This window comes from Chaetodon trifascialis, chromosome 10, assembly GCF_039877785.1.
Source record: "Chaetodon trifascialis isolate fChaTrf1 chromosome 10, fChaTrf1.hap1, whole genome shotgun sequence".
Lineage (NCBI taxonomy): Eukaryota > Metazoa > Chordata > Actinopteri > Chaetodontiformes > Chaetodontidae > Chaetodon > Chaetodon trifascialis.
The window spans coordinates 22928307-22953130 of record NC_092065.1 but is presented as its reverse complement, the minus strand read 5'-3'; the positions used below and the strand labels follow the sequence as shown (position 1 = coordinate 22953130).

Below are 24824 nucleotides of genomic sequence, written 5' to 3'. Positions count from 1 at the left end.
TATAAAAATTGAGGTTTGGGCCCACCAGAAGGGGTCTCAGGCCGAATTAAATCAGATCCAACCAACCTGAATCAGATCAAATCTATAAAAATCACATTTATTGTCACATCACACTTTACACAAACCTCGTTGTGGGAAAAGATAAATGGGTGCACAGTGTTGAAAAAACATATTCATGTGAAAGAACTGACAAACAATCTAAACACTCAATGAAACTTACATCGAAATATATGAGAATCACTGTGTACAAATACACATTCACGAAGACAATTCAATACACACACTGTCCCTATATACCTGAGGATAAGACACAATCAGATAGATTACAGCGCATGCTGATACATGATACGTCTCATAATCTGCCTGTGGTCTCTTGGCCGAAGGTGCAGGCGTGTTTGTGGGGAAAAAAAGGAGGCGCACGTACTAAAAGACACATTAACTGACATCCAACCATAAATTTGAGCCAGCAGCATTTTAAATATACGTGTTTCAGACCCAGACCTTTGATACCACTCAGAATACATTTACCCTCAGACAGTGTATGAAGTGGGGAAGCACAGGCCAAGTGTGACAACAGCATGAATAAGAGGCAACTGCTGTTACTTGGATATTTTATGGAAATTCTTCTTTTTTTTCCTCAGTGAGCCCACCCACACAAATCACATCTCATTTAGACATGCACAAGAAAGGTTCATAGGTTAAATATACACACAGGACACCACACATGCACACACACGCACATAGACACCAACATATAGACAAGCTGTGCCATTGTCTCCATGCTTGTCACTGGAATATGAATAATGTGGTCAAGGCATCAAGCCTTAAAAGTGATAAGAAATTCCACTGTCGATTGGTTAAAATAACAGTCAACAGTGCATGCATCATTTTTTGGTGAAGCCTAATTAATTTTCACATTAAAAAAAACCCACAGTTGTCAATTAATCACATGCATTTTCTCCAACCTCACGTTATTTATTCTGGTTGAAAATAGCTCCTCAGCCTTGGGAAGTTGTATTCTGGGTCTTGTGTGTAATCGGTTATTTGGGAACCCTCCTGCTAAATGTTCCACATTTTCAATTTCAATTTTCTTCAAGTGAGGCATAATTTTAGATGTGAGTTACTGGGGGGAAAAGGAAGGAGAGTGAAAATGCAACAGCCAGTACCCTTGTTTGTCAGCGTGAGTGTGTGTGTGTCTGTGGGAAGGGGCGGGTTGGTCTGTGCATGTGTTTTGCATTTGCATGTGTGTGCACATACTTATGTAATGTGAGGAATTTCAATTATCCATTCCTTTATCTCATTGCAAAGAAGAAAAAAAACAAAACAATGCCATTTCACAATTCCAGTTATGATTCAGTATTTTCAGTTTGTTCTGCTGCTGACTTCCTCTTGAATTTCCCTTCGCCACAATTTCTGATAATGGTATAAGATCAGAGGATGTGGTGTTAATGAGTGCATTTACGTGTGTGTGCAAGTTAGTGGGTTCAACAATGAGCTAGCATCAGTAATTAGGTGAGCATTTATTCATTCAGTAGCCTTCCCCTCACTCAGGTTAGCAGCACAAAATGACAAGTCAGGGACACAATTATTTTGCCATTTTTCCCCACAGAGAAAGAGACCTCAAAGCTCAAAGGAAGAGCTTAAAAAAGGTCACCTAAACTTGCCTCACTACCCTCTCACATTCCCAATTCAGTCAGAGGCGAATGGCCTTGGTGGGGGACTGAGCGGCTGTACACATTACAGCCGAGTCTCAACAGCTAGAGCAGAAGCAGGCCTGTAATTTCTGCCATTTGAGAGTGAGCTGAAAAGCAGAGTGATGGCCACTTTTCTGTTATTATTCCTTTGGCAGAGTGCTGGCTGAAGGAAACAGCCATGCTTTAAGAACATGTCCATCAGTCACTGGCAGTATTTGGAAATGGTATTTGTAGAAGTAACTCTGCCATGTTGTATTGTTAATTTTGAAAAGCAAGTGCACATGTTACAGTGTACAGTATTGCTCGACAGGATTCCTCCCTCATCCCCGGCGTTTCTGCTCTTTTCCCCTCCCCAGTGTGCCCTGTTCGACTCTCTGTTCGTGTGTATGGGTTTGTCTGTTTCAGTCAGGGTCTGACGACTCTCGCACTCTCAGCTGCACACCTGCTATCAATCCTCTCATCAACTACACCTGTAGCCTACACCTGTTCCTTCACTCTGCTCTTCGTCAGACTGTGCTGTGTGTCGTAGTGGTGCTATGTTTGGCTGACTCTTGGTTCTCTGCAATTTCTTCTTGCTGTCTTTGAACCTATCTAACTCTATTTTACCTGTGCTTCAGCTCCATGGTCTCCCGCCTTTCTGATCTGCCTGCTACGCCCTGATCCTCGTCAGTGTCCACTATTTTTGCTGAAGATTCCAGCCACTGCTGCCTGGATGCTTGCCTCTGATTCACAATGCACAATCCAGCCAGCCCTGCTGCATCACTCTGGATTTCCACCATAAACTAATCTTATAACTAATTGTTCTAGCCCGCTGCTTTAATAATCCAAACAGAACTTGGTGTCAGCTAGCTGAAAAGTGCATCATGGCAGCAGTGTTTAGTATCGGCACCAATTTTTCTTAACAGAAAATGCACGTTATGTCTTGTGAAAAAAAATATTCTTCCCATTCTGCTAATGTGGCAGGGATGCAGCGTTATGTACAATAGCCTGTCGAGGTTAGCTTGCTCAGCATGCTCGCCATCTTAGATGAACAGAGCAGGCTTATGGGAACAACACAAACACGGATTGAATGACATGCAGACATAGCTGATGCTGTGTATTCTTATTTATGTGTGTGTGAGCCTATGTATGTTTAAATATACTTTCTGTTTTTCCTTGTGATTTAACATTTTCAAAAATAAATCAAAACTGGTAAGTTGGTCGCTCAGCCTCAATGTGTCTCCGGGGTTTAGATTAAAGTAGGCTAATTATGAGGAAAAAACATTTCTGTTGTTTTTCAGTTATTATCTGTTATCGGTTAATAAAAAAAAAAGGTTAAATAACTTTATTGAACCACTGTGCCGTGGCACATAAGTGTGCTGTGAGCAATCATCAGGTGTGCTGTGGAAGATTATCCAATTTCACCTGATTGGTGGCTTTGAGCACCAATCAGGTGAAATCTTCCTGCGTGTCTTTCTTCAGTTCCTGCAAGAATATCAGCTTTGTGTTCAACTAAACAGGCCCAGGTTTCACACTGAGTAAGTAAATTGTAGCCAGATTTTCATTATATTTCAATAAATACACTTTATGTAACATTCATGTTTGGTGGTGTGCCTTGTCGCCTTTCTAATGTAAAATATGTGCCATGGCTTAAAAAGGTTGGGAAACACTGTTTTAAAACAACTGGGCACCCTGTTTTGTTTTGTTTTGGTTTTTTTTTAGCAAACATTAGTATTTACAGAGGTAAATTGTGCATTTTTGGGGGACAATTGTCAGATGAGGATTAATACACATTTGTTCTGGTGAGTATTTCCAGCAACAGGTCAGTGTCTGTGGGACTGAGTCAAAATAAACTGCAGTGTGTGTGTTCATGGTCATGAAGGAATATGTCAACAGTGTTTTTAATAGTGTTTGGACAACACTGGAGCTCTGTGGCGCACAGGAATAATCAGGCTTTTGTGCTACAAACAATGTTCTATGGGAAGAATTCATTGTTGGCTTTGGTCTTTTCATTCAATTTGGTGTGAAGAACAATATAAAATATCACTACATATTAAATAAATGGTTCCCTCTGCAGATTTTTGTTTTGTATTGTATCATCAAGCTGTTCAACGCTGTTCAGTGTTCAATAGCTTATTTTAAAAGTCTCTAGCTTTTATTCCTATTTCTTACACAAAACCACAAGAGGAAGTCTGGCCTCCATTAATTAAAAGCAGTTCATGAAATTACAACCATATCATCACAACAATCTTTTGACTTGCCATGTTGCAGGTGTTATCAGCCATGCTTATGAATAAAGAAATGCAATACGAGTTGATATTAGTGTCGAAAGAAATGGCCTCTGCATGCTATTATTATAATAGCACTGTCTGCTGAGGCGTAAAATTGTTTACAGACTGAGAAGACATAATATGAAAGGGAGGTGTGATTGTATAAGAGTTTATTCAATAAAAAAACATGAGTGACAGACAACATAAATTAACTAAACCAGTGGAGTAAAAATATAAACCCAGTATTTGGACTTTTTAGTTGTAAGCTTTGGACCTCCTGTTGAGCTCCAGCTGTATGGCTGCTCCCTCTCTCTTTCATCAGCTCTTTTCTCTCCCATGTTTTCAGCCCTGCCTTGGCTTTATAGCAGGTAAACGAGTTCTTATTGAGTATTAACTCAGATCAGTGGTGGTTATCTGATCAGAGCAGGTCACATGGAACAAAGACCTCTCCTTTTCCTCCAGCCACCTGCACTGCCCACCACAAATTAGCCTTAAAGCCCTGCGTGTGTGTGTGTGTGTGTGTGTGTGTGTGTGTACCTGCATTTGTGCATGTGACCGAATGCTCATGTAAGTATGTTTATCTATGCATCTATGCATAACTGTGTGTGTGTGTGTGTGTGTGTGTATGTGTGCGTCTCCAGGGCTGAGGGGTCGACAGATGCTCCTTCTCAGTGAACACAATGAATTACTTATAGGCCATTAAGCCAAGCACGGCTGCGCTGACCGTCGGTTTACCCAACACTGATAGGGCCATCTGCCTTGGTGACGCTGCCTTCCCCACTGCTCTTTACAGACACGTAACCAGACGCTTATCTGCCGGGGTGGGGCCCCACTGCTGATTAAAAACATCAAGACTTCTACAATTGTCTGTGTGGATTTGTACATGTGTGTGCATTTGCGTCTGTGTATGCTTCCATGCTTGTAAAGAACAATGAGAGGTGTTAGTGGGGCCGAGGCAAAAATTAGGGGTAAGTTTAGGTCAGATTATTTAAAAACAAACAAACAAATACCCAGGGTCAGTGGAGAAGAAAATAAGGAGAAGGTTCTAGAATTGGGTCATGGACGAACAGGGTTGAACCCAAATGCAGAGCAAATGGCAGTGCTGGTGAAATACAAGAAATTTATTGACTAAGGTAACTGAACAAAGACATACAACCCAGGAGGCAGGTGAGGGTCAAAACCAGAGTAAAGAGTCCAATTAGGCAAATGAATCCAACAACGGAGCTTGAGTCCAACAAATGAGAAAATTAACAAGTCTAATAAACAAAAGCAAACTCCAAAGAGACAACAAAATCCAAACCAAGGGAGTCCCAATACAACAAAGTTGAAGGAGACTAAGTGCAAATCACTGAATGACAGGAAAACTCACACTGACAGGAACGCATGGCGGAGGGAACGAAGATGAACTGACAAAGACGAAGGGGAACACACAGACTTATATAGACAGGGTGAAACGAATCAATCACAAGGGCAGGAAAGCACAGGAAGTTAAGTAAAATCTGACACATGAAGAAAGCTAAACTGAACAGACAGTACCTCAAGGGACAGTTCCCAGGTGTCCCTCAAAAACAGAAAGTCCAAAAAGTCCAAATCAAGCTGGGCGGGTAGAGGGAGGTCTGGAGCCTGATGACTGAATATGGACAGAGCAGAGAACTTCAGGCGAATGGCCTGGGGCTGGATAATGGCTGAGCAGGAGATCTGACCTGAGAGCTGAACTGATGGGAATGGCACAGGAGAACAGGAGGCTGGCAATGAAGGCAAACCGCTCTGGAGGTCTAGCTGGTGGCTGAAGACAAAAGCGAAGTCCCTCTGGAGCTCTGACAGGCCTCCGACAAAGGTGTTACCTCTCCAGACGACGGACAGGAGGCCGGCGAAGGCAACGGCTTCAGCGATCAGACTGGAGGCCAGTCAAGGGACATGGTGCGTCCAGGGGAACAGGCCACTGATGAAGCCTTACCACTGAGGAATACTGCAGGTCAACAGGATCTAAGGGTAGCTGCAGCTCTGGGTGAGTGGCTCGCTGCAGCTCAGAAACTGGAGGCAGCTGCATCTCTGGCTCAGCGGATCGCTGCAGCAGCCCAAGGACCAGATGGAGATGACTGAAGCTCTGGCTCAGGAGATGACTGCAACTCTGGTCCAGTGGACGGCCGCTGCTCAGATTCAGGAAATGGTTTCCAGTCTGGGTCTGCGGCTCAGGGTCAGAGGACCACTGCTGCTTGGGCTCAGGAGATGACTGCAGTTCTGGCCCAGGAGATGGCTGCAACCCTGGCATCGGTGATTGCCGCAGCACAGGAACTGAAGACAGCTGCAGCTCTGGCCCTGGAGATGGCTGCAGCACAGGAACTGGAGAGGTGTAGACTGGGACACTGGGCAGCATAACCTCTGGGGAACTGGGCAGCAGAACCTGTGGAGAGCGGTGAGGACAAGGAGCTTGGTAGCGGTGAAGCATGACGCCGGTGTCCAAAGCCCCACTTCTTTCTTGCGGGGGCCAAAGCAGGAACAGGACATGATTGGAGGCTAGCAGAGCTGTGGCTAGCCAACTCAAGAGCTGGAACTAGGAGAATGCTAGCAGGTCTGTGGCTAGCTAACTTGGAAGCTGAAGCTGCCTGGAGGATAGCCGGGCAGTAGCTAGCCCACTCAGACACTGCTGCTGACTAGGGCTAGCAGGACTGGGGCTAACTGACTCAGACGCTGGAGTTGACAGGTGACTAACAAGCCGGTGTCTAACTGACGTTGGCACTGGAGCTAGGAATGAAGGAGGACTGATGGATAATATGCCGGGGCCTGAATTGTAGCCAAAAATCTGGTCCCTCAATTTAAATTTGTAATTCTCCATGTCCATTAGAAAATATTAGTGTCACGTAATTCCATATACCAGGGTTTAGAGTAGAGATTCAGTCTGTCTTTAGCATCAGTAGATTGACTCAAACAAAAATTTGCTTGGACGTGGAGGACAGTTCTTGGAGTTCTTGCAAACTAAGGTCCTGCTGGGCTCATGATGGTCAGTTCGTACTGTCGTGATTGGCTCATGGATGAACAGGGTTGAACCCAAATGCAGACCAAACAGCAGTACTGGTGAAATAGAAGAAATGTATTAACTAAGGTGACTAAACAAAGTCTTACAAGCCAGGAGGCAGGTGAGGATCAACATCAACATCAACAAATGAGAAAATGAACAAGTCCAGTAAAATCCAAAAAGGCAGCAAAATCCAAACCAAGCAAGTCTCAATACAACAAAGTTGAAGGAAACTAAGTACAAAAACACTGAATGACAGGAAAACTCATGCTGACAGGAACACATGACGGCGGGAATGAAGATGAACTGAGAAAGACAAAGGGGAACACACGGGGAAGAGAACTAATCAGGCACAGGTGAAACGAATCAGACAATCACAAGGGCGGGAAAACACAGGAGGTAAAGTAAAATGTGACACATGAGGAAAGACAGGAAATAACAAAACAAAATAGACTGGATCATGACAGGTTCATACAACATAGAAGAGGGAAATAAAGGTAGGTATGATACAAATAATTTTAGTATATACATACTGTATAATAAAGAGACAGTGTGCTGTGTTCACAGTCAGTGCTGAAGGGTTCAGTTCCAAAATACATTTACTTTAAGATGAAAAACGCATTAAACGCATTGTGTTCAATTGTTCAAAAACTACTTATATGGTGTAAAATGTTACTGTTTCTAATGCAAACCATTATAGGCCAATGCCAATGTTAAAGTAAAATGTTCACATGATCGCATGCTGCTCACAACCCATAAACAAACAAAGAAATTGTGTACATTGTGTATAATGATCTTACAACATTGGATGCACATACTTTTTTTAGAACAACCTTTTCTTGGAAGCTGAGTTGTGGAGAAAACTCACAGATGTCTTCTGGGATGTAACTGTGAAGAGGATGTGTTTGTGAACATGCTGTGCACGTCTCGGGCTTAAACAATTTAAGGTCTTGCATCTTACCCACCTTAGCAAGACAAAACCTGCCGAGATCTACCTGAATGTCGACAACAGACGTGACGACTGAAACAACTCCCCTGCAGATTTAGCTCACATGTCGTGCTTTTGTCTGCTTGGCCTTCTACTTTAGGAACTCTGTCAAAAATTCTAGAAATTGATTTACGCACCAGGACTCGTATTGCGCAATTTAGGGTTCAAGAAGACAACACTACTCTGACTGGCAGACAGGCCGATATGATGGCACATACTTCTCTATTAGCTTGAGGCAGAATTTGGCTAAAATGGAAGTCTCCTTATCCTCCATCATCCTCTATCTGGCTTAAAGCCAAGCTATTTTTTCTTAAACTTGTGAAGACTAAATTCACTCTCAGGGCCTCTGTGGACCATTTCTATAAGAACTGGCAATGCTTAATAGATTATTTTACCAGCCTTCAAACACTCCTGAATAGGAGAGGTTTATAAAACTATACAATTTTCGTATTTCTACTCTCCTCCTCCCGCCTTTATTTTATTGTCTACTGCGCTTTATTTTCTTATATGGAATCAATCCATCCATTTTCTATACCGCCTATCCCTTTCAGGGTTGCGGGGGGGCTGGACTGGTCGTATAGGAATCAATATTGTTTGTTAAACTTGTATCTTTAAGGACTTTCAAGGTAGGGACAAGAGGGGATGGGTGGGAGATGCGGAGGGATGTTACTTAAAGAAAAAAGGTTGGAGGAAAAATGTTGCTTCCCTTGTATTTTGTATCACTTGTGTCTGTCCTTGAATAAAAAGACATTTAGCAAAGCAAGAAGTGAAGGTGGAGATGACCAGGCCGACGACAGCAGCTATTACTACCAGCTCTTTACTGTGTCTGTATGGTGAAACCAGCGAATGAATGTTTTGATTATATGTCACGTTCCCTGAGCACTGCATTGTTTTTCAAAATTGAATATAATAGCAGGTCGTGCAAAACATCGGAAAAACCAATCAAACTGAAACATTACCCAGATTTCCCCATGGGAGACCATTAATCTATTATTTCATCGAACAAATGTCACATCATTTTTAGATTCCTTAGCTGAGTGCATTGTAGATATCTGGTATATGCAAGAGTCAGATGTTTATTGCGTGCGTCGATTTATTTACACCTACAGGTGTTTATTTTTACAGTTGGTATTTGTCCCTCTGCTTGCTTATATTCCATCCAACGATGAGTGAGAGAGTACTTATTAGTTTGAGTAAGACATATATGACGGTGTTCTTACTGTATGTTAGCTTATTGGGTTTTATAGGCTTTCATTTTCATACTGACTGGACATTATTTTTATTTTTACCAGAAACACATCTTGTGTCTTGTGATGCATTTTTTTTCCACTTTATTAAAGGAATAGGTGGACATTTTTAGGAACTACATTTATTAGCCTTCTTGCCAAGAGTTAGCTGAGAAGATTGGCACCACTCCCATTGTCTGAAGGGTAACTACCTGCACACAGTTAGCTTAGCTTAGCATAAAGGCTGGAACAGCTAGTGTGGCTCCAAGTTTTTCCTGTGGGTACTATCACCTGAACTTTTTGTCTCATCTCAATACTTTGTTCATAGTTGGGACTATGTGGCTTAGAACATAGCGGTTAACAACCCGCTTCTTCTGCTCACAGCTGGAAACCCCACTGTGAACAGAGCCAGGTCATAACCAGCTTCATGACACTGATTATCCAGCATCATGAATGTTACCCCCAAAGAATCTCTCCAGTCTTTATGTTAAGCTAAGCAAACCAGCTCCTGGCTCTTCACTCATAATTATCGGACAGTGGTATCGATTGTTTCATCAAACTCTTGGCGAGAAAGCAAATTGATTTTACATAATGTGTCACAATCAGCTGAAAGTATTTCTAGTATTGTTGTATTTCTGCAGAGTTATGTGACGGCAGTGATGCAGCATCACCGTTTGGTGCCCTCTGCGATGTGCTAAAGTCAGAATGTATGTGAAAAGGTTCATTAGGTGAGCACAGGTAAGGTAGATTAAGATGCAAATCCAACCCCCCAACCCACCTCCACTTTTTGCTTTTTCAGTAGCAAAAGGTGTTTCTCATGTCAGCCTCTTGATATGTCAAAAGAGCCATCTTATCTCTACACAGACCGGCCAGAGGCAGTGGTAAGTGCTCAGAGTGGAGTATGCTGTGTTCACACTAATCTGGCAGGGTGGCACAGGCGGCTTTGTCACCCCCACTATTCACTGTCCTCGCTGCCATTCTCAAACTACTACAGTCTCACATGAAAGGGCTCAGACTTGACCTATATGTATGTGAAAAGGAACATGGACAAACACAGGTTGCATTCAAGTTCCTAAAAAGACTGAAAAAAAACTGTTCAAATGTCTGTATGAATGTGTGTGCGTGTGTTTATGCAGACCCATTTCAAAAGCTGCACACACATACACACACACACAAAACCCACAGAAAACAAAACAAAAAAAAAAACAAAAAAAAGCAAGCACTCGACAGCACAATTGCATTTTCTCACAATGGTTTCTGAGTCTGGGAAATTAGAAAGTACAATGATGCACAGAGCGCACAATGGCCTTACAAATTGCTCATTTGTGTCTGAAAAACTCCTCTTTTCTAGCGTTTCTGCCATCACTCTGCCAGGGAGACACACAGTGACAGATTATGTGTAGCTGTCATCTGCCGAGTGAGGAGGGTTCACATGAAATGTAACATCATTTTTCAATTTCTTTATTGGCTTGAGATACTTTTGAAGTGCTGCTGTGTTCAGCTGGAGAGCAACAAGGGGGCAGTGAAGAATAAAGCAGGTTGCCGTATTATACATACACATGATGGACGCACCTGTTACATTTACATGCATGTGCTTCTTTTTCAAAACATCAGTATATGGAAACCTTAACATGAATTTCTCTGCCATTTAATGTTTGTTCTTTTTCCACCGAATATATCAAATATATTAAAAATGTTATACCACGATATGTGTATATATGTATGTATGTATGTATGTATGTATGTGTGTGTGGGGGGGTGTATACACATATACTTATACATATACATATACATACATACACACACATATACATATATAGACGCACACATATATATCAATGGTTTGCATAAACACACACACAACATAGCTGTTAAGCTGAAAGTTAAGCATTAACTAGAATTGATACCTTTGGCATAAACCTGTTGATTTGAAGTCAATAGGACAGTAGTGGAAGAAGTATTATGATTTTTTACTGAAGGAAAAGCAGTAATACCACAGTATTATGCAAAAGGAGTCTCATATTGATCCCAGTTGGATTATTATGACTGATGCATTAACGTGTCATTTTTAATATCATCAGTGTGGAGCTAAATTTTAAAATGTGCTGTTTCGTGGTTCATTTATAAGGTGATCATGTGTTTTATATTTAAGTCAGCAGCTGTGAAGTAAATGCAGTGGGGCAGAAGTCGAAAGTACTTCATTACACTGCTTGTGTAAATGTACTTGGCTACATCCCGCGATCGCATTGGGCAGACAGTGAAGTATGTAACTCAAACACGTGTTCAGCTGCAGCCTGTTTGATAATCCACATTGGGAACTCACCTGCTCCTCGCTGTCTGTCTGTCTGTCTGTCTGTCTGTCTGTCTGTCTGTCTGTCTGTCTGTCCGTCTGTCTGTCTGTCCTCCTCTGTGATTATTGGCGATAGTGGAAATCAGGAGGTGTGTTTGCACCTCCTCAGTGGACATGGTGAAGATATGAAGGGATCATAAGTCTGACACATTCTGCGAGTATTTATTTTTTTCTTTTCTCCCAGCTTGCTTTGCTCTCAGTCTTTTTGCACCGTGCTCACATGCAAAAATCACACAGCATGCCACTTTTGTTTCTCTCACACGAGCCTCGGAATAGTAGCAGGAAATAGAAATGAACAAAGTCACTGAAGAGCACACACCAAAATCTTGTTTTGCGGCGGGACTTAAACGTTGTGCTCCCTCTATGCGGAGGAAATAAGGCTGATATAATTTCTCCTGCAGGCCTAGTTCAGATGTAGTGGGGGGTCGGGGTGACGTCAGGCCCCATCAGGCTGACAGACCTCCTATTGGATCAGTGGAGGCTTTTTAAAGGAGCAGGCAGCAGCCCACCGGAGGCTCGCTCTCCTCCTCAGACGCGCTGCACCTCTCCAGCTCTCCATCCGGCACGGCGGCGGCAGCGGAGCCGCGCTGACAGCAGCCAGGTGAGCATCCCGCATTTCAGCAGAGAAACAGACCGAGAGGGAAAGGCGGTGAGCAGAGGGGGTTGTGGGAAAGGAGCGCGCTGTCCCGGCGTTTGGTAAGCTCTCAGAATAGAGATGATGAACGGCAAGCAGGGATGAATTCAGCCAGAAGAAATCAAAGCACTTTGAATCAGTAAGATGTGAAGTGTAAGATAGATCCTTTCCTGCCTGATCCTCTGTTTTCTTCCTCACGCTGAAGAGGAGGACGCAGCGCGCACGGTGCCGACTGACTTGCAAAGATATCAACAGGTATGTGAACGCACCGATCTTCACGTAGCAGAGCGTCCAGTCTACACTTTGGAGGCGACCACCCTCTCCACACATCTCTAAATAAATAGTGACTCTGCCTGATCCCAGTGCAGCCTGGCGGCGTTAAGTGCCTGTATTGATCTCAAGACGACGGTGCCCCAATTAACAGTAATGGCAGCGTAATTAGATTGAAAATAAAATTCTTTATCTGCGGGTCCCCTGCAGACAGAGCAGCGTGGTTCCCGCGTCGTTACCTCCCGATGGATTATCAGCATCCCCCGCGTACACGGCCCGGCTGGGCTTCCTGGGGTCAAATGACAACAGCTCAATGTTGAATCCCTCCGATTGAATCAATAGCTGGTTTGTCTCCTGTAGTTTGGACTCCTGAAAGGGAGAGAGAGAGAGAGAGAGAGAGAGAGAGAGAGAGAGAGAGAGAGAGAGAGAGAGAGAGAGAGAGAGGAAGCTTAATTTGTCCTTTAAAAAAAAAAGTGTTTAAAGTGTGAAACGGTGGCTGCCGCGGTGAAAATGAAGTGCAGTTAAAAAAGATAAAAGCGCCCGCAGGGGCCTTTTTATGAGACTGTAACCGCAAACAATTTCACTTTTAGCAGTTTATTTCCTGTGTGGAGCCCTTTTCTTGAATATAATGGTTTAATTTGAAAGCTGTGGTCAAATCACAGCTTTTACGAGCGTGACAAAGAGAGGCGCGTGTGTGCTTGACTCAGGCGCGATGGAGATTTCAGCACCGCAGCGGCGGACAGCTCATGGGAGGACAGGGAGCAGGTCTGGACCGGGAGGAAGACACAGGGCCCTCAGTGCATGCTTTACAGCAGGCAGGATCAGATCTTCTCAAACAACCTGAAGCCCAGGTGTGATTTCAGTACGTCACAGCTGATAAGACGAGTTGAATCAAAGCTCTGACTGAACTGAAGGAGGCCAGTGATGAGAGCACGAGCAGCGGGAAAGGCCAAGATTTATCATGCATATTATTCATTTTTGTCAAAGTCCCAAATTATTCTGGGTGAATCGCCCTGGGATGTGTCAGTGACAGGCAGCCTCCTTCTGGCAGGGTCTAAGGTGTCAAAATGGAAACTGGAGCTCAGCCAGGATTTCTTATTTACATAACCCCCCCTTTTATATGAGCCTGGATGGGAGGAGAGCGCAATCTGAGGCTCACACACACACACACACACACACACGGACACATAAATACACCCACATGTATGAACACACACACGCACCAAATGGTGTGACACAGCACATACAATCTGTAGCCATGAGAGAAATTCAGTGCTAACAGGTGTTCAAACAGGCCGCTCGGTACATTCTTCCAATTATTGCAATTAGATGCTGCCTGGTTACCACTCCATAATGTACAACTGCTGTGGAGGAGTGTGTGTGCGCGTGTGTGTGTGTGTGTGTGTGTGTGTGTGTGTGTGTGTGTGTGTGTGTGTGTGTGTGTGTGTGAGGGAGAGCAAAAGGATGACACAGACTGACAGAAATAGAGGGAAAACAGCAGGAAAGCATGAGAGAGAGGGAGACAGAAAGCAGTCAGTGAATGTGATGATGTTGCGATTGTTGCTATCTGTGGAGAATTATATGCTATTGAATGCACCGTGAATGCATAACTAATCCCTGTTTTTTGCCCTGAATCATTATCAGCTCGTGCAGATTGTCTAGAAACCGCAGGCTTTTTCGCTTCTGCTGCAGACAACAGGGTTTCAAATAAAAAACACACAGGCACTCTCTCGGTACAGTGGAGTGATCGCTGCGTTTTAGATAAACTGCTGGTTATTACTGGTTTTGTGTTGTGCGTGTGTGTGTGTGTAGATGCACAGCATACAGATCGAATGGGCCTCAGCTGTAAAGCGAAGCCTTTGTGTGAGAGCGGGGCTCACTTTGAACAAAATGTGAATTATACTGACGATTGCCTTCATTCTCCATTAACGCGCTGATTAATTCTTCGGTTTGTAAAGCATCAGAAAAACAGTGAGAGCAGCCCATCGCAATTTCCTAGAGCCCAGGGTGACACCTTTAAAATGTCTTGTTTTGCCGACCACTGCTCCCAAACCCGAAGATGTTCAGTTCATTATGATGTGAATCAGAGAAAAGCAGCATATTCTCATATTTGAGGAAGGTGGAACCTCATTGGCTTAAAAGAATAATCGATTATCCAAATAGTTGCAGATTAACTTCCTGTCTATTAACTGATTGCTGCAGCTGTATTAGTGAGACAGGGCTTGCCTTACATTGAAGCCATATGCTTTCAATGAGCATTTTTGAGATTTGAAGGTTGAATTTGAATAAAACTGAGCGTTATGATTATGTTATACTTTATTTGAGGGGGAAAAAATCACCAATGGAAATCCAGGAAGCCAGAGAACGACAGGAAGCGAAAGTGTGTGATGGAGGACTCTGGTATTCCATCATGATCAGCGAGCGTCTTGATTTGATGAGTGATTGAGCTGTCATACTTTACGGAGAGCGGAGGGCAATCACGGCGGCCACAGTCCAGCGAGCACGAACAAGAAAGAAAGATAACAGGGTGCCATAAAGTGGGGCAGCAAAGAGTGACATCTGAGCATTATCAGTGTGTGTGTGTGTGTGTGTGTGTGTGTGTGTGTGTGCCAGAGGTGAGCATACACGTGTGTCATATTAAGCAGGAGATGTTTGTGGCAGCTGTCGGCCTTGTTTGAACAGCAATCACAATCAGCGGCAACAGCAGCCAAGCGTGTGGTTGTGACAGCGCTGGTGGGAGCCTCGCCGCCGTCGCTCCCCCGCTCTCTACCCCCCAATCTCTGCTCCTCCTCCTCCTCCTGCACCGTCTGTTGCTCTCTGACCTCCCCCTCACTGTCTGTCCTCCGTCCTGCACTTCCTGTTTGCCTCCTCTCCTCCTGTTGCTTCTCCGCATCCCTTCAGCAAAAAGTGGCTGACATTGCATCAGTTTCCACCCCAGTTGAGGCAGGATCTGGATTGATTCTCCGCCCTCCCGGCAAAGTTATTACAGCGTCAGATCTCTTTCAATCCAACTTCAAAAAGCCTCTTTATAAAGCCTTGAAAACAAGGTGTCTCTGTTCCTCCAGCGTGGCCTTGTGTAGCTCTTCTACATACTGCCTGGGAAAAACATCGCTTTCCTCTGAACTGTACTGCTGGGCTGCCTGTGATGAAAGTGACACACTGTGCAGATGATTTGATTACATTTCAGTGATTCTCTGTGGGGGAATTCAGTGGTTTCAGCAACAAAAAGTAGGACATAGAACAGATTATTTGAGAATGAACAGGAACAGGACAGAAATGGAACAAAACACAACATTTACATTTATCATTGCAGGTCAAGTTGTCTGTGGTTTTAAGTTTAGCTAATTGCTTTTAGGTATATTTTCGTTTTCATTTTATATTTTCCTTCCACCTCTCGTTTTTTCCATATGAGCTGTTAAATCGTGAGACATGTTGCTGAAATTTGAATGGAATTTTTTACCTTGTAACATTATTTGTCTTGATTTTCTATTAATAAATTAATAAATCAAGGTGGGCAACACAACAAATGCAGTGAGATTAAAAATAAAATCACTAAAAAGTGATAAAGAAAAGTACCCTTGTTATCACGAACAATGCAGCCGATTCCAGATGAGATGTTGGTGTTAAACGTGCACACTGCCATTCACCACTAATGACAAAAGGGATTAAAATAAAACATGTGAATATATCAAGTCGGTAAAATTGAAAATGCAGGGAAACAGATGCACTGATGAAAAGTGAGTGGGGATGTGAGGAAATCTGGGAAGTTGAAGCTCAAACACAGGATCTGTGTGTCACTCGCTGTCTAAAATCGCACATTTTATCAATGTAGTCTTGTGTAAAAGATTTAATACCACATTCTACATACAGTATTCAAGACCACTCTTTCCATCCTCCACCACCCTGTCGCTCTACACCTGGCTCTCAACTCTTCCACCTTCTTCCCCCACTCACACCCCCACCCCCCCATTCTCACCCTCTCGTATCCCAGCTTCATTTCTCCATCTTCCTCTGTTGTTTCCCTTCCCCTCATCTACTTAGGGGAGCAGGCTAAATCCATTGTTTGATGTGGCCTTTTCATTTGCTGGAGGAAGGCAGAAAAGAGGAGAGGGGGCAGGGATGGAGAGGTGAGGGAGGTGGTGCTGGTGAAGGGGGTTACTTGAGGATGGGAGAGAAAAGAGAACAAATATTGGGGGGGGGGGGGGGGAGGAGTCCTGGAGCATCAGGCCTCAGACGTTTGTGGAGGCGCCTTACAGTGATTAATTGACGCAGTAAAAGCAAGGTCAGGGTTTATTTCTTATTTATTCTTATTTAAGAAGTCAAATTGCAAATATTGACAAAATGGGATGTTGTTTTCTGGAGATTGTTTCTGAGATTTAGTTTCCCCCATCGCTGTGTGCTTTGAACAGAACACTGACACGTCTTTTCATTTGGATTTGCTGTTGTGTTTTTTATTTTTATTTTTTTCTGCTCCGTGAACATATGTCCTGTTCTCTACATTGAGGAAAAACAGGATCCCAAAGGAAAATATCATTCACTACTCCCTCTGTTATTAGACACTCAACACTCTACAGTGAGCAGTAAAGTGAGATTTTGGACGTCTATACATTTTTTAATCATGGTGTAATTTTCTAATCTATAAAATGTGGCACATTGCATTCAGGATAGTGAGCACAGAGGTGACTCTTTTTACTTTTTCATTCCAGTGTGGGAATTTGTGGACACTATATCATGAATATTTCAGACACTCAGATAAAGTGGCAGAGGGTAAATGCTGTGCACTCTACAGTAAATCGGGAGTGATTTTGGATAGTAGTTAGTACATAGTTCCCGGCCAACAGCCAGAAAGCAGCGTGCGCCTCCAGAGCCGGACCAGAAATCAGACTTTGAACAGCAGCCTACGTTAGCTTTCCTGCTAATGAGTCCTCTTTCCTTATTTCTCAGTCTTTTCCTTCTTATCTAACTAACAGACATATGAGCGCGTCTTGCTCTGCTCTGCAGCTTGTTAAATGAGCAACTAAATAAACATTAACCAAGGGAAAGTGCACTGTTAATATAAATACATTTGCAGGGTAGATATCAAGTTAGATAGTCAGCTACAGCACATTTAACACCTCGATGAATGAGATGCTAGTGTGATCTTGGTAAATTTGTTGTTGTTTTTTCCTTTTTCCTTTTGTCAGTGGTGGCTATCGTTGCTAAAGCTAACTACCTTAACCTTTGTTGATTCTGTTCAAATAAAGAAACAGAAATATAAATCTCATCGCTTCTAGTGCACAGGAAAAGGAGCCCCTCGACCCGCAGACCGGTGACACAAATGCAGAAGCTTTAATTAGTAACTACAGGTTGAGTCATTATCTTGTCACATTATCGCGTCAGTGAGAATTTTTGTTTTATTGATAATAACTTGAAAAATACATTTTTTGGCCCCCAGTCTGAAATTCTACATGTGAAATAGGGCCCAAAATAAAATGATGGATAAGTATATGTTCTTTCTGAAATTGGACACGTGAAAACTGGCTGTTTACTTTCCCTGTGATTTTTTTTTTTCATCCAGCAGAAATCTCATCTTGACAACAGCTTGACTAAAAAAATATTCACTGAACTCATCTGAAAGGTGAATAAATTAGACAAATCCTGGGCTGACAGGTGGTCGAACATCCTAATTATAACTAGTTGGAGAAAAGCAGCCGCGAACACAAGGCACACTGTGCAAAGAAAACAGAATGGAGTGTCAAAATGGACTAACGAGCAATAAACTGATAACCCTCGTCTATTCTGAGTGAGCGTATGATGAGCTCAAACCGTGGCTGGTTGATAGCTTCGTCTGATGGGTCTGTGCGGATCAGCCGGGCTGGTAGCTGTGTGGATGAATCTCCTCATTTGCTCTGACATTTGATCCCCAGCTGTGGCACCTTTGCTGTTATTCTGCAAGAAACGCAGGGCAAAGTGAACATTAGTGTTGACTGACGGATTGAAGATGATGGATGAAGTCGCGCTCATTGTTTTTTTTTTTTTCTTTTTCACGTGCTGGGAAAAATTGCCTGTTGTTTAAAGCGGAGCAGAAAGACGCACTGCCGTTTAGCTTGAGCTGCTCGGTCCTCGTGACACGCGGGTTGTGAGTCATGATTGGCTCGCAGAATAGACGATGAGGCTGTCTGTCTGTTGTCTGACAGACTATAACATCTGAGCTGTCAGGCTCGCCCCTCTGCAAAATGGTAAGAAAGGATTTATTTCAATAGCACTGACAAAGGACTGTCAGCATAAAGGAAAATACAGATTAATGCAAATAAAGTATCATGCTTGAAAGTGGAAGGTCAGAGTCAGGATGTGCATCATACACACGAGTGCTTCTGTGTTTTACTATGTTGCTTTGGTGCAAACAACTGGCTGCTTTTATTGGAAGCACAGGCGCGTTAGAGTGAAGTCCTGCATGACTCCTAATCTGAAAAGCTTGCTTTTAATTGATTTGTTCTGTTAAATCTCCCCACTCTTATTCATTTGGAGAAAAATGATAAGCAGACCAGTGATATCACACACATCCATCTGTCTTAAAATTACATTTCATTTAAAATAGTTGTCCGGCATGATAGCAAGTATTTTCTCAACAACAATGTGAGGGGAAAGATCATTAAAGATCTGTTGATTAGCTTTGTCATGGAGAGGCCAAGAAACATTTATGTGCAATCATCTTTCATCATAAATACTATACAGCTGTAGTAAGTCTATTGGTTGGTTCATATGCTCCTTTAATGCAATGTTTGTCCGGAACAGTACGTTAGTCTGTGCAGAGGGTTGCACACATCTGTTATTTCTCTGTATGTAAATTGATTTTAATGGACACAACACAGATTGTTGTTTCATTTGCAACATACATTTGAATCATCAGACGTGAGTCACACTGCACATGTGTGCATGCACTAAACTACAGAGCAGAGCAGCACTCACAGTTACGCGTCTTACTTGGTAAGAATTCACGTTCCCATGTGTCGGGCAGGAATGTGGAGGAAAAGCACACAGAGCTGCTGCACCGTTCGTGTTTGATTGCATTTAAATACTCACATTTCTATCAGGCCTTTCAGTCTATACAAAATGTAGCAGCGCTGACATTTGCTGAATTTCTGCGTGCAGATTTGTACATCTATTTTTGTGTGAATGACTACTACAGTTAACGATTCACATTTTTCACTCCAAGGTCGATGCAGAGTTCTTTAGCGAGAGGCAAAGCGTTTCCTTGTCCACCTGCACACTGTGAGTAACTGTCAGCGTGTCGGCCATCTGCCGACTCGTTTCTCTCTACACGCCGCATTGTGCCGTTCCTCTGATTGGAATGTTTGGAGTGGGCCTACACGTTTTCATCCCTGTTTTTCTTTTGTGAATGTTTGACCGTTTTTGCACATTTCTCCACGTGTGAAGCCTGTTACAAGTCTGCATGCAGGAGCGAAAGCGGGCCTGCTCTCAGGTGACGTGCTGCCTCGTTATGTGTACGACTCCAGTGGGTTTGTGTGATTGTGTGCTCTTTGTGTGCTGTCTCTTGGTGTGTGTGTGTGCTTGTTTGTTGACTGTGAGTGTGCGTGCGTACGTGTCTGTAGGCGTGTGCATCTTACTTCCTCTGCTTTTGCTTCTTTTTCAAGCATGATTTGTGTTATCTAAGTTTGTGTGTGTGTGTGTGTGTGTGTGTGTGTGTGTGTGTCCTTGTATGTCTCCATATGTATGTGTGTTTATAATCCAAGGCCATTCAATAGCACCACATGGATCCATCCCATATCCTGGTTGTCATGGTTACCGGGGCCACTTATCACAGAGGGTCCCGGCAGATCAAACAGGTGTGCATCCTGATGATGTCTCTCCTCGACGACAGTTGCTAGGAACCTTTGTTGCACACAACGCACAGGTGCTTGTCGCCACCAGTGAAAACCAGCAGGAGTGCAAAAACATTGTCTTGATGTCCCAGTCTGAACTGGTGTGTGTATGTTTAAGTGTGTGTCTTCTTGTACTTGCTGTCCTTGTGAGAAATACAGTAATTTAGTTCTTCTGAAAGAGGATGTTTTTTATAATAAAAAAAGAAAAGAAAGAAAGAAAAATAGGTCATTTTGTGGGTCATCACACATCAGATTGTTACTTAAGGACCTGGAGCTGAGTTTAGGGTTCAGATTGGAATAAGAGATGAAGTTGAAAGCTGCTGAAAATGTGGTTTCAAATCTTTAGGTTTCCTGTTTAACATTAAAAGGTCAATCCAGCAGTTTAATATTGCAGTTCCACAAAATTGTGGGACTTGAAGGAGCCCGATTTAAAAAAGGAATAATTGAAAGTCAGTGCAGCAGAGGCCAAGATATCCCAACTTTTAGTTGGAGTATGAGTGAAGCTTCAAACTTAACAGATCCTACAATTCCCATAATGCCACGCAGACTGTCCGTGCATTCCCTACATGCCTTCATCTTTCAAACTCTTTTAAGCCAGTTTGAAACACAGGTTTTCTGCCACTTGTTTGAAGTCTCCAGTCTGCCTCTAGAAAACCCCGATGACATCATCAGGGTGATTTTTTTTCTCCCTCTGTACAGAGTGAGGCACCACTCTGCACAATGTTCAAATTAAACAGCAGTCAATGTTTGCAAAAAAAAATAATTGAGACACTGGAGATTCAGTACAGGCGGCTCACATCAAATTCATGTGTGAAGGAAAAAAAATTCAAATTTACGAGTGAAGGATGGACTCGGCTGTGATGCATTCTTTACCACATCTGCCCCCGTCTTCATACAACACACATTTTAAATTCCTCCTGCAGCAGCTGTGCAAGATGTCCTGGCGCAGCCTTAATGTGTGGGTTCAGGGTTCGGGAAAGGATGTAGTCAATAGGAAAAGGAGGACAGGAAAGGAAATGAAAGGATGGGGAGCATGTGAAGGCCAGAGAAAAGAGCTCGAGGCCCCGTTAGAGAGCCAGAAAAGAAAGGATTGTATCGTAAACCCAGTGAGGGCTCTTTGACTCGCTGACCCTGCGCTCCACTCCTCCAACCTCCCTCCCACCTTCCATTTCTCTCCCTTTGCTCACCTCGCTCTTCCCCTGCAACTGTGTTGATGGCTCTGCCACCCTCACCCTCTCACCTCACACCCCACTATACTCCACAGCTCCTCCCCTTTCCACCCCCCCCCACCCCCCACACACACACATGCAGTACCTGCTCTCCTGTTCACCCTCCTGCCCATTTCTCCATCCTCCAGCACCCACTTCAGCCGTGGGTCCTCAGGAGGAGCCCCGTTGTCGATAAAGCACGCACCAACAATGTCTCTGCATCCAATCGAATTGGTGGCTTTTGCTGCACCTCCCCCACCTCGCCTCCTCGATATCCTATCTAATAAACCTGAAAGGACAAACAGAAGCTCCCCCCAAAAATTGACCTTACCTCTTAGACCCCCTCTCCACCTGGCATTTACATACGTCTCCGGAGCTGGATCTGACATTTAAGTACATCCTCTGTATGTATGTGCATCCTCCACCGTGGGTTTCTCTCCCTCCACGGGTAATATTTATGAGATAATTAATATTGACAGGAAGTGTTTTGGTCTTGCTCAGTCAGCCATACAGCCCACAAGTATCTTTATAAATCCATATTGACAAGTGGGTTGTAGTCTGAGCTGCCTTCCACCTGTTTATGAGTTTATTTCGGTGTACACAATTACTCCATGCAGGCGGGGGCTGAGCTGCGCTGTGCCCCGGGTACTTTTACACCTGCAGCCGATCTGATTTTGCTCTATCTGATTAGGATTTCATCAGGTTGGGCTTTGGTGCCAGGTGGGGGTCTTGAGTGAAGTGAGGAAGAAAATGTAATCTCTTAATAAAATATTTCTCTGTCATTCCTCTTTCACTGCACTGCTTCCCTCCTCCACGTTCTCCACCTCTCCCCGTCTCCCCATTCACCTTTTCCATATGTCGCCTATTTCAGCTTTAATCCCTACATAGCACCTTTCCTTTCTCTCGCTATCACTCCACCATTTCTGTCCTCTACCTCGCACCTCTCTTGCACCACTTCCCTCACCTCTCCTTCCTCAATAAGACACCCCTCCTCCTCCTCCTCCTCCTCCTCCTCCTCCTCCTCCTCCTCCTCCTCCTCCCCTCCACCCTCCCCGCTTCTCCTCTGCTCTTACCACTCGCGCTCCTTCCCCTAACCCAATAACCTTGCCTCTCGAGAGCTCCCCTCGCCTCTCCACCTCACCTTCCCTGCTGCTCTTCTAGCAACAGCCCCCACTCCCCCCTCCGCCTCCTCCCCCCACCCGCCGCCCCCACGTCTATGCTTGCTTCTCCCCCTGTGGCGAGCCCTCGTCTCAGGCCGCTGTGTACAGGATGCTCCCTCTGTGAGAGGTCAGTGGTCTGGCTGTTTTCCCTGTTCTCCCCCTCAGCGATTCTCCAACCATGACTGGAGATCACAGTCTTTCATTCACTCTTGAATAGGCTGCCAAAGGGTTAAATATTTATTTATAAGTCCACTGTTTTTTTTTTCAGGCTCATTTTAAGTCTCAGATCTCTTTAGACAGCTGTGCTCAGCGCTCTATATCTCATTTGTTTGCATGTTTGATCTCTTCAGAGACACAGAGGAAATTTCTATGCTGACATTGATTTGTAGCATTTTTAGACATGAATACAGGGTGTTCACATTAACTGTGAACCCTTATAATTACCACAAAACAATCCACATGATAATAGCATACCAGTGGCACTGTTAGTGCTACTGTTTCCCAAAATGAAGACCTCATTTCCACTGAATGTGGCACCATCACAAAAAGGATGCTGTTGTGACGTTTCTCCCCCTCTGTGTGTCTCTGAAGAGACGAAACAAAATGATGTTTCCAGATTGTTTTCACAATACGACTAATATTCAATTTCTGATAGTATCAAACAGATAAAAGCATAAAACTGCTTTTATCCTATGTAGCATGTTGGAAATATGTGGCATTACATGACAAATGAATTTATTTCGGCTTCTGATTATCAATACCGCCCTTTGGTAAAAACTGAGCTGAGAACTGAATTTTTTGACACTGTCTTACCTTATGAAAATTACACGATGGATGTGTGTTAGTTTCTTAACAAAAAAACAGCACGTGAAAAACAGAAAACACAGGTAGGAACCATACTGTTACATACCATACAGCTGACAAGAGCTTTGGCTAAAACCAAAGCCACTTTCTCTTGTTTCCTGTTATTGAATTGAAACTATTTTGATGCTTCATCATCTTAGTAATTAGATTTGTTTTACCACATCAGTAAGGCAGAAACTAGATTTAATCATAATGAAGAAAAAAGCAGCAGATAAATGAAAGCAGTGTAGTTTGGAGGAGTAGCTGCTGTCTCTGCAGCCGTCTCTGGAATTTTAAGACGCCTTTTTATGCATTTATTTAAAGATTAACTTACTGACAAAAAACAAAAGCTTTGTTTGAACATACAGCATTTGCCAATTGACCTTCAGATCGGGGGATGTAGGCTACTTTTTTAGTTTTTTTGTACCACAGCAGTGCAAGTTTAAAGTGGATCATTCCAACCTCATTCACAGCAGTGTCACAGAGTGCAGCCTGGGCTGCATGTTTCTGTCCAAAGCCGACCAGAGTCCAGGACAGCAGCACCCGAACCTGAGCCGAACCCAGCAGGCAATCTGTTCTCTATGTCTGAACCTGACCTGAGCCCGACGCAACTCATGCAAACTGAAGCACTGAGTTTGTGTTTACCGTGATTCTGCATATGTGGGCACCTTGTAAGTGACCGTCAGAAGGCACTGTTTTATGTAGAGTAAAGGCAGTTTAGTAGATCGCTAACCCAGTCAACATGACTGAACCCGACCTGAACCTGAACATCATCTGTAAGTCTTTGTTTGGACCCAATGGGTTGGACTGGCTATCCTCTCTTTAGTGTGATATAGGCTTACTTTATGTTTTCTATTACAAATTAGCAAAAGAAAAGAGAAGAAAAAGAAGAATTCTGGAGTCGCACCAGTAATTTCTATATATTCTTAAAATCTAGCTTACCGTATAAATAATGATTATGAATATTGCCACTCTGCTACTTGATTTAAAAAGGGATTTCAAGTAACGAGGAAAATTGGCATGAACCAATGATGCTTGAGGGAGAAATGTATTTCCCATTTAGCTCATTTAATAGGGCTAATTAATTTGTGAACCAATTTGAACATGGTTTTCAGTTGTGAAGAGATGTTATCATTTATTATTTTCCTCCCAGCTGAAAAGGACCTGTAGCAAAAAAAAAAAAAAAAGAGCCTTAACTGCTGAGGCCATTAATTTAACATTCATTTGTTTAAATGTACTTTTGGGAAATTAATCACAATATAAATTATCTTCAGAATTGCAAATCATAATGTATGCTGGTGGCCAGAGGACAGAGAAATCTGTT

At 43.3% G+C, this 24824-nt stretch overlaps 1 long non-coding RNA gene across 1 annotated transcript; it reads left to right on the top strand.

Annotated features, from left to right (window-relative positions):
• Nucleotides 1-12025: 12025 nt before the first annotated feature.
• On the top strand, nucleotides 12026-20908 carry LOC139337730 (uncharacterized). Its single transcript, XR_011602541.1, has 3 exons — nucleotides 12026-12124; nucleotides 12363-12412; nucleotides 19623-20908. It is a non-coding gene; the product is annotated as an uncharacterized lncRNA (long non-coding RNA).
• Nucleotides 20909-24824: the final 3916 nt, after the last annotated feature.